Source organism: Gossypium raimondii, chromosome 11 (assembly GCF_025698545.1).
Source record: "Gossypium raimondii isolate GPD5lz chromosome 11, ASM2569854v1, whole genome shotgun sequence".
Lineage (NCBI taxonomy): Eukaryota > Viridiplantae > Streptophyta > Magnoliopsida > Malvales > Malvaceae > Gossypium > Gossypium raimondii.
The window spans coordinates 33,558,859-33,568,464 of record NC_068575.1 but is presented as its reverse complement, the minus strand read 5'-3'; the positions used below and the strand labels follow the sequence as shown (position 1 = coordinate 33,568,464).

The 9,606-nt window shown below is 35.4% G+C and overlaps 1 non-coding gene across 1 annotated transcript; it reads left to right on the top strand.

Moving 5' to 3' along the window:
* The first annotated feature begins 9,176 nt into the window (after positions 1–9,176).
* On the top strand, positions 9,177–9,281 carry LOC128035021 (small nucleolar RNA R71). Its single transcript, XR_008191425.1, has one exon. It is a non-coding gene; the product is annotated as a small nucleolar RNA R71 (small nucleolar RNA).
* Positions 9,282–9,606: the final 325 nt, after the last annotated feature.

Genomic DNA, 9,606 nt, shown 5'->3' with positions numbered 1-9,606 from the left:
TAATAAAACTCTAAGTGATTTTTTTTAATTTTTCTTCGATTTAAGAAACATTCATTTGATTTTTCCATCCATTTTGATCTTTCCTTTGTCCATTTGTTCAAATCTTTCCACCAATTCCTTATTTTATTTGCTTTCAATCATTATGAAATGTTCAAAATAATTTCCCTTTTTTTCATTTATTTTTCATTGAAGGTTTAGTAGCTAGTAAAATGACATCTTTTTATCTTTTTCATCCTCTCAAGTTTGCTGACGAAAAGTCCAGTCTTCGGAGTCTTAAGTGTTGGGAACATTGGGTAATATCCTACATAAATTTAGTTTCAATATTAATCACCAATAAAAATCAGTAGATGCAAATAAAAAATAATAAAGCAGAGAACACATTAAATTTACGAGGTTCAGAAAATTTTCATGTCCTCGAGTGTAACACCCAAAACTCGGCCTAGAAGTTAAGACTAAATCTGGAGAAGTTACACCAACACATCAAAAACTGATTTCAATAAGTATCCAAAAATGCTCAAAGATTACTCGACTATTAGCGAAAAACCTTTCAAAGTCTTATTTTGAAAACCGAAATCCATTTTGTCGACTTGAGTGATCTTGTAGTTTCACGTAAAAAAATTATCAACTACTAACGAATTTAGCAAAAACTAAAAAGAGATCAAAAACATATTACAACCTACAAGATCGAATTTTTTTTACATTATTGCAAAACAATCCGAGCTTCTACACACCATCCGGTCCTAGTCAAAGACTTACCTGAACACACAAAGACAAAACCACAAGGTGAGCTATAGAGCCTAGTGTATAACCAACATAAATTATAGTTAACAAAGCATAGTATATAAATTAGAATAAACACAACGAATTTAATAGCAAGTGTAATATAACAGAACAACACAACCCAACTAGAACAGGACAAAGCAGAACATAACAGAGCAGATGAGATATTTTTCAAACAGATCAGAATGTAGATTTATCAGAAAACATCCTACGCACCTCCGCTACACACCAAAATAGAGTTACCCCAGAACTCGTCCAACCAAATCATACCAACAGATAACTGTGGGCAGTGCCACCAGAATTTTATAGTTAAAATTACCAGATCGAATACATGTGGTCAAGTCACTATAGTGCAGCCAAGCTACCATAACGGAATTGTGGATAAACCACCAGATAATACAGATCATTAAACTGTTAGAAACGTCCTCCTTTCACATCATCCTAAATCCCATGCAGTATGTCATGGTATGCATATATAGAGTTAGTGTAATAAGCACGTAGGTCATCCTATCAACCATAGCAGAATTAGTAGGCATGGAAGTCCATGATTTGTAAAACAGATTTATCAAACCTCAACAGATCACATCATATTATTTTGAAGTCACAAGCATGGTTATATATATATATGTGAATCTATACCAATCAATTCAACATATTTAGATATCACATTTTCTTAATCATCAGAGTGAGGTAGAGGCGTACCACCAAACTTAACAGAATACAAATCGTACCTGGATAGTTCCCATACATTAAGCAAGAGCACATTTTGTTCTGACAGACATACTTACGGATCACAAGTTGTTCATCATTAGATCATCGGATATCAAATTATATAGCCAAATTCAGATCATACAAACCCTACAGTAGGCCTACGTTCATTTCGAACGATGCTTGTGGCCCGAGGGAAAAATTCAAAATATTGGTCCACATTGTAATGGCCTAAATTCAAGGTTATTGGAATAGTGGTTTCGTAGCCACAAATCTGATTTAAAGATAAATTTATTTTAATATTTTTGCATGAATATTGATATGATAGGAAAATCGTATGAAAATATAGATAGAAAAATTTTACAGATTTAGAGGTTAGTTAGAAAAAGAAATTATTGAAGAAATTGGGTAAAAATAAGGTATCGAGACCTTGATCTCGTAAAACTGAGTAAAAAATATTTTTATAAATATTTATGAAATGTTAGTAATATGGTATTAAAATTTCGTTAGAAAATTTTAATGTTTGGGTAGTCAATTAAGTAAAAAGGACTAAATTGAAAAAGGTGTGAAAGTCACTAGAAGGATTAAATAGTTCACTTGTTAAATGAGGAGGGACATAAATTGTAAATAAGCCAAAAGGAGATATTTTAGGCAGCATAAGCTGAGAAAAATCAGGAGAATTAGTGAAATGAGGGTAAAATGGGAAAATAACAAATTTTACTAACATAAAAATAGGACCAAATTGGAATATCTAGAATTCTCTTCATATTTTCTTCATTATCATCAGTAAAAAAATGTCCTAGGGGTTTATTCAAGCTGGTACTTCATAATTTTTGCACCAAGTGACTTAATCCTTTCCTTTTTCTTGTAATTTTTGTGTTTCTAAGACTTTTACAACTAGGTCCTATTACTAAATTCATTAGTTTTTGATTTCATGGATGAAATTGAAAGTCACTATGGTTATGATGAAATAGCATGAAATTGAAGCTTTAATTTGTTTATAAGATGATTTTATTAGGTAATTTCAATAGAAATTGAGTTGTAGGACCTAATTGTGAAAAGTTTAGAATTAAATTCTAGTGCTAAAATTCTGATTTCCAAAGGTTATAAAGTAGTTTAAAGTGATAGAATAAAGTGTTAGTTGAGAAAAATCAGCTCAATTGGGAGGTTAATTGAGTAGGGATGAAATTATCATTTATTGAAAGCTTAGGGGAAAATGGTAATTAACATCATGCACTAAAACAGTTTTGGACAGCAACAGTAGTCTAATTTTGAAAAATCACCAAAAATTGTACAGATAAAATTAGAGAATGAAATTAAATCTTATTGAGTCTAGTTTCTTATAAAAGAAACGGTGTAAGAAATGAAATTGTAAATCATGAGATATAATAGATTTTGTGAGACAATGTCAGAATGAATTCGGGTTCCCCTGTTCTGACTTTGGAAAATCATAAAAAATTGGATAAAAATAATTAGGGGCTTAAATTTATATTTTTAAAATCCTTAATGAGTCTATTTTCAAAATAAACAAACGAGAACATCATCTGAACTCTGTACAATGAGATAATTAATTTTTAGTGAAGAGGGGTCGGAACTATCGAATAGTGAAACAAGGGAAACTTTAAAGAATAAAATGTACTTATTGGCTGGACCAAAAATTTTTAAAATTTTATGGTAAGAAGATATGTGAGTCTAGTTTTAGGGAAAATTAACGGATCTTAATTTGGAGTTCCGTAGCTCAAGATATAAATAATTTAGTGACTATGACTCAATGAGACAGCTTTGAATGCACTATAAATAGTAATGGAATTATAGAGAATGTTACATATGAACATCAAATGTATTAGATTAATGATTAAATTTATTTATTTAGATCTAGAAAATTCAAATACAAAGCTAGATCGAGGAAAAGAAAAAGTTCGAGATTAGTAGATTTTTTTTACGAACAAGTATCGAGGTAAGTTCGAGTAACTTGAATTATATTCTTAAATGCTTGAAATGTTTGTTATTGATGTGAACATGATTTGAATGTTCATTGTATGAAAATTGATGAAACATTGATATATTTGATAAAAAGGGGAAGAAATCCCGGTCGAACGGAAGGAAAATTCGATGGATCTCATAAAAGGAATTGACGGTAAAAAGGATCTAGCCCGGACGGGTGATCCTATTCTGATATAGCCCTCTTGAAGAATATGTGGAAAATGGATTTATCCTGGACGGATAATCCGAATTAGGGTCTGACTTTAGCCTGGACTGGTAATTTAGATCCAAGCTCATTAGAGTAATTGTCATTGCAGGGGATTTAGCATGGACTGGTAATCCCGATAATACTCTATGAGTTTATATTACAGGGGATTTAGCCTAGACTGGTAATCCCGTTGTAAGGATGAGGTTTGAGGGAGTGTGCTCTCTGAAATGGAAATGTGCACACATGAATATGAATTGACGGACCCGGATTTGTACACTTAGGTGTACCCCTGAAAATCCATTGAAATTCCAAGTAGTTCAACAGGATAAATATGGAAAAATAACAAGGAAATGGAAATCATGGTATTGATGAGCTCATTAATCATGGTATATATATTATTGATACATGAAAATTATTGAACTAACTTGAATGTTGAGTTTGTACATGTTAAGGGAATAATGGATTGAATGGATGTATGAATGTTTATTGCATTGTATTGAAATATGAGGTAAGTATAATTCTTGTTGCATGAGCTTACTAAGCACAAAGTGCTTACCCTGTTTCTTTTTCCCCCGTTTTGTAGTGTTAAGAGCTCGAAGGTCGGATTCGGTCAGAGACACATCACACTATCAACCTCAAGATCTCGGTATATAAAGAAACTTTATTTTGGAAATCAATGGCATGTATAAGCTAATAATGTAAATGTTAATGTGAAATGAATGTAAGGTTAGCCATTCGTATGGCTAACAAATTTTGGTTTTGGTATGTGATGAGGTTATCTTATGAATATGTTAAATCTATCTTGAAAATATGTTGAAATGGATTGGTTGTGTTGGATTGGTATCGATTTAAAATTTCAGGGAAGATTAGATATTTATAAAGGGGTTATATTGAGTTCAAAAAAAAAAACAAAACTTTGTGATTTTGCGAAAAATTTCTTATGGTTTCGATTTAATCATGGTTTGGTCCCGATGTATATTTTGGGCTTCAGAGGCCCATCCAAGGGACGTCATGACATGTCTCGATAAATGAATAGTATTTAACTCGTAATAATGAAAATTTTATTCGGTAAAATTTGGTAATGCCTCATACCCTATTTCGGTGATGAATACGGGTAGGGGGTATTATACACATGCCCGTGTGGTTTCACACGGCCTGAATAATTGGCTCGTGTGCCTCCACACAGTCTAACACATGCCTGTGTGTCCCTCACGGCCTAACACACGCCCGTGTCACCTGCCCATGTGGTCCTAATATGCAATTAGTAAGTTACACGGCCTGGACATACACATTTGTCCCCGTGTGAACCTTGCATAAAAAATGACCACACACGACCTGAGCACACGCCCATGTGCCAAGCCTGTGTGCCTCCAATTTTCATGAAAAATGAATTACAAGGCTTGGCACACGGTCTGGCACATGACTGTGTGGCTCACATGGCCTACCACACGGCCTGGCACATAGCTGTGTGGTGTCGACAGTCAATTTTTCAATGACTAAACTCAACACGAAAGTTGGGTTATCAGAACCCACTTGATACGTTTTGATGTGGACGTAACAGAGATGATTTTCGGGCCTAAAACAACGTTACAATAACCAAATTAGGCAATCAAAGTAGAACAGATGGCTTGAATAACTTCCAAACCAAATCTATGTCGAAGAACTTTTGACACAGCACTCCAATTCAAAACTTATCGGGAACTGACAATGGACACGCGATTCTTACATCGCTAAAGGAATGCTAAATAAAAAAGAGGAGGGAGTTACCAACCTCTTAATTAACTAAATAAAAAAGGAAACCAAATTGATTTACAGATTAGTATAAAAATATTCTCATTAAGCATTAAGAGGTTCAAACACAGAACCAAGGGGTATACAGAAGCTTTACCAGTGAACTAACAGACTCATTCCTAATATCAGTTGGCTGAATTTAACTCAGAAACCAAATGTTCAAAAGTAAGGGTTTAAGAAAAATAAAAAAATATCCAGAAACCGGATTCGAACCTAGAATTTCATACACATACCCAGAACACTTAACCACTGAACCAGATCAATTTAGTTGTCAAAAATTTCCAAAGTCTAAACTCAATTGCTTTTAACCCAATTTTTGGGATGTTACATCGAGCACCAATATCAGATGATAAATTTCACTAGTACCAAAGATGTTTACAAACTAACTAAAGGATTTCCCAAAATATACATAAGTATATTAATGAGGGAAAATAAATTTTATGATGCAAACAAATTAAGGCACAAAGCCTAATTATATAGATGGGATGAGGAGGTTACTATATATTCCCATTCAATGTGGGATTTATAAACAAGATAATATTAATAAATCTCCACCTTTCGCATTCTTGTCAATCCCATTCAACTTCCTCAGTATTTCACTCCTCAAATTTGATGAAGTTATCTTCAACTGTGCCTCTAAATATGCTATCGAGTGCCATACACCTGAAGGTGTTCAAACTTGTAGGATATTAATCAAGTTCAAGTAGTGGGTGAACTTGATTGTTGTTGCCAACTTGGTTATGATATCTACGAGATTTTCAGAGTTACTATAACGCCCTAGAAGTATTGGGCCTTGAGCAAGGGAACAGTTAGGAAACCATGCACAAATGTATGTCTGCTTTAGTGGTTAAGGGTTCTGAGAGGAGTTGGAAAAGTCCTGGGTTCAAACCTGAGTTTTAACAAAAATTTTGGTTTTAAGTGGATAAAACCCTGAATGCTTGGATGTAGGCCTTTTAAATTATTGAGTTAAAAAAAGGACATAAAGAAGCATGTGGTCTAGTGGTTGTGGCATCATTAAGGTTGCAAGGGAGCTTGGGTTCAAGTCTTGGCTCATGCAATTTATTTTGGTTTTTCTTTTAAAGAAACCAAGACTTTGGCCTTTAGACCTTTTATTTAATTGAAGATAAAATGTGATAAAAATAGCTTGTGGCAAGGAGGCAAGTGGCGTGAATTGGCTGATGCGAGAGCTTGGGTTCGAATCCCTTGGCATGCAAAGAATATTTATTTTATTTCCCTGCAACTTGAGAAGTGGAGTTAGACTGAAACTCTACAAGGTGAAGTGTGAATTGGTCTTGGGGGAGAGATTCAAGGGATATGGATGAAGGTTGGTGTTGGAAGAGTTTGAAAGTGATGCAAATTGGAAGGTTGAGAGATTGTAGGAGTGGATTATGGGAAGTTGAGGGGAGTGATAGTAGTTGGCTGAAAAAGGGGATTCCCCATTATGTAAATTCGGTCATAGGCTTTTAGGTGCCGAATAGGTAAGTGAAGACACTTTTTTTTTTTTGCGTTCGGCTAGGGGATTGGTTTTCCGGGAAATTGGTCTTGGTTGTTCCTATTGATCATGTTTTGGTCACTTTTCTATGGGAGCCAAAATTATCTTTCTTCTCTTTTTCATCCATTCGGGTTTTGGCTTTTGTATTTTGGTTTGCTTACTGCTATTTCTATCTCCGTTTTCTCACTGGCTTTTGTGAACTGATTAATTTCCTTCTCCTCTTTGGTTGCTTATGCGCTCTCTTCCTCTTTCCATCCTTTAGCCATTGTGACCGAATTTATCCTTCTTCCCTTCTTTATTCATTCTTTTCAATTGCTTTATTACCATCTTCCTTTTTAATACCTTGGCTGAATACCTTGCTTCTTGGTAAGTGATTATACTTTTCACTTTTGGTTAAATCTATTTTCTGTTCCCATCTCAAACCCCTGAGGATTTAGTCTTGGTTGAAGGGATCTCTTCTCCTACATTTCGTACTCTCTCCATTCCTATTTTTGATTTGGCAAGTAATCTCTGTTAATCGGTAATTCTCTCGGTTCCTTTTAGTTCTCTCTTTTACTGTTTAAGCCAAATGTTGCTATCCCTTATTACCGATTCTTCTCTTTTCTCCTATGTGTATGTTCTTTTGGGTTCTAGAACTTCTGATGGGTGAAGAGGGTGCTAGTAGTAAAGTGATGGCAAAGGTACCGGCTGAGTTTGAGCGCGTAGCCTCTACTCCCAAGTTTAAGTGGCGTAAGGTGTCGGCTTTTCGAGATTTTCCTCCAGAATGTGGAAGGGTGGTTAGACCGAGCTCTGGATCAAGTAAGCAAATCACAGTCGACCGATCTAGTCAAGGTTCTGGCGCTCGTGGATTTTTAGTACTCTATGTAATCAGGTGTGTATCTGTGCACCGTAAATCATTACTGTGGCAAAGCCAAAAGAGTGTATGTAATCACACTGTCTCTTCTATGAATCGGCAAAAGTCGAAAAGCTAGAAATACGGCGAATAAGGCCACATGGGCGTGCGAACGCTCGTGTGGTGAATCAAGCCCATGAAACATGGTGTTAGACCATAGAGGCCACCACGAGCGATCTCGTGCTCTTGGGCCGTTTTGGGACTCGTTGGGCTGAAACAGGTCGTATGGGCCTAATGGGCTCGTGGGCTCCACAAGGATAAAATCCACGTTAAGTGACAAATACTGGACTGGGCTATGTAGTTCTGATAGTCGTGACTAAATTTGGGCTAAATGGGCCACACGAGCGTGTGGGCCCACTTGGGCCGAATATGGGCCTTGGGCCAATTTACACCGTTATGACCATTTAGGTTATCTAGGTTGCTCGAGGCGAATATAGACCTTCAAAAAGGTTGTAAAATGATAGCAATACCCTTGTAAGTTAAAATGACCGTAATACCCTCAAAGGATAAAATTACCGAAATACCTTCGATGGGTAAAATTACCGAAATACCCCCGAAGGGTAAAATTATCGAAGTACTCCATAGGGATTGGGTGGACTTACTTCTTTAGGTTAGTTTCAATATTACCAGGTAAACTACCTTATTGTCTTTCCAAAAAAAAATTAGCAAGCTGTCCAATCTAATTTTCAAGTCCTTGAATTGAATCTTGTTGATTTTTCAAAGCCGCCTCATTGTTTTGAAATCAAGTTCTAGACACCAAAATAAATTTAGCTAACATCTCCTTAAGGTTTGATTTCTTTTCTTGCTGATAAGGTCACTAAGAACCTAGAGGGGGTTGTGACCTTTGAGTACCTTGAACACCTTAAGAAAAATTCAGACTATTCCTCCATCTTGGATTATAGTTATTGCTATAGGGGTTATTTTGAGGTCGAGAATTATTACCTATAAAGTTTACTTGCTCATGCTCCATGCTAGAACCGAAGGGTGAACATTCTAAATTAATCATCCTCATTCCATTCGCATCACATTGCACTATTGGATTCACCTACTTAGAAAAATTCAAACCATCAATTTTCTTACCAAGAGATTCAACCATATTTGCTAACAAAGAAACTGCATCAATACTATAAACACTGGTTTCTTTAATTAGTTTCATTCTCATGACTTGCCACTGATAGTTATTCAATGTCATCTCATCAATAAATGCTTGAGCTGCCTCAAGTTTCTTATTATTCAATGTTCCGCCAGCTATTGCATCAATTAATTGCCTAGTCGAGGGATTCAAATTGTTGTAAAAGGTTTGAACTTGTAACCACAAAGGTAACCCATGATGAGGAAACCTTCTCAAAAGATCCTTAAATCTCTCCCATGCATCATATAATGTCTCCAAATCAATTTGAGAAAAAAAAGATGTCATTCCTCAACTTAGCTGTCTTAGCCAGTGGAAACTACTTCAACAAAAACTTTTCAGTCATCTGTACCTAAGTCGTGATAGAACCTCATGAAGTGAATTCAACCACTGTTTTTTTTCTCCTCAAAGAGAATGGGAAGCGTATGACATCATTAGTAACACCACTAATCTTGAAACTGTTACAAATCTCTAGAAAGTTAGCCAAATAATCGTAATCTGAATTGTGTTCTATTCTAGCTCAAGATTTTTTGTAGCAATAGTCGGTCTGACGATACTTGATTCAACCCAAACCAGATTAGGCTTAGCATAATCATAAATAGCACAAGGAGCAAGAGGCTGTT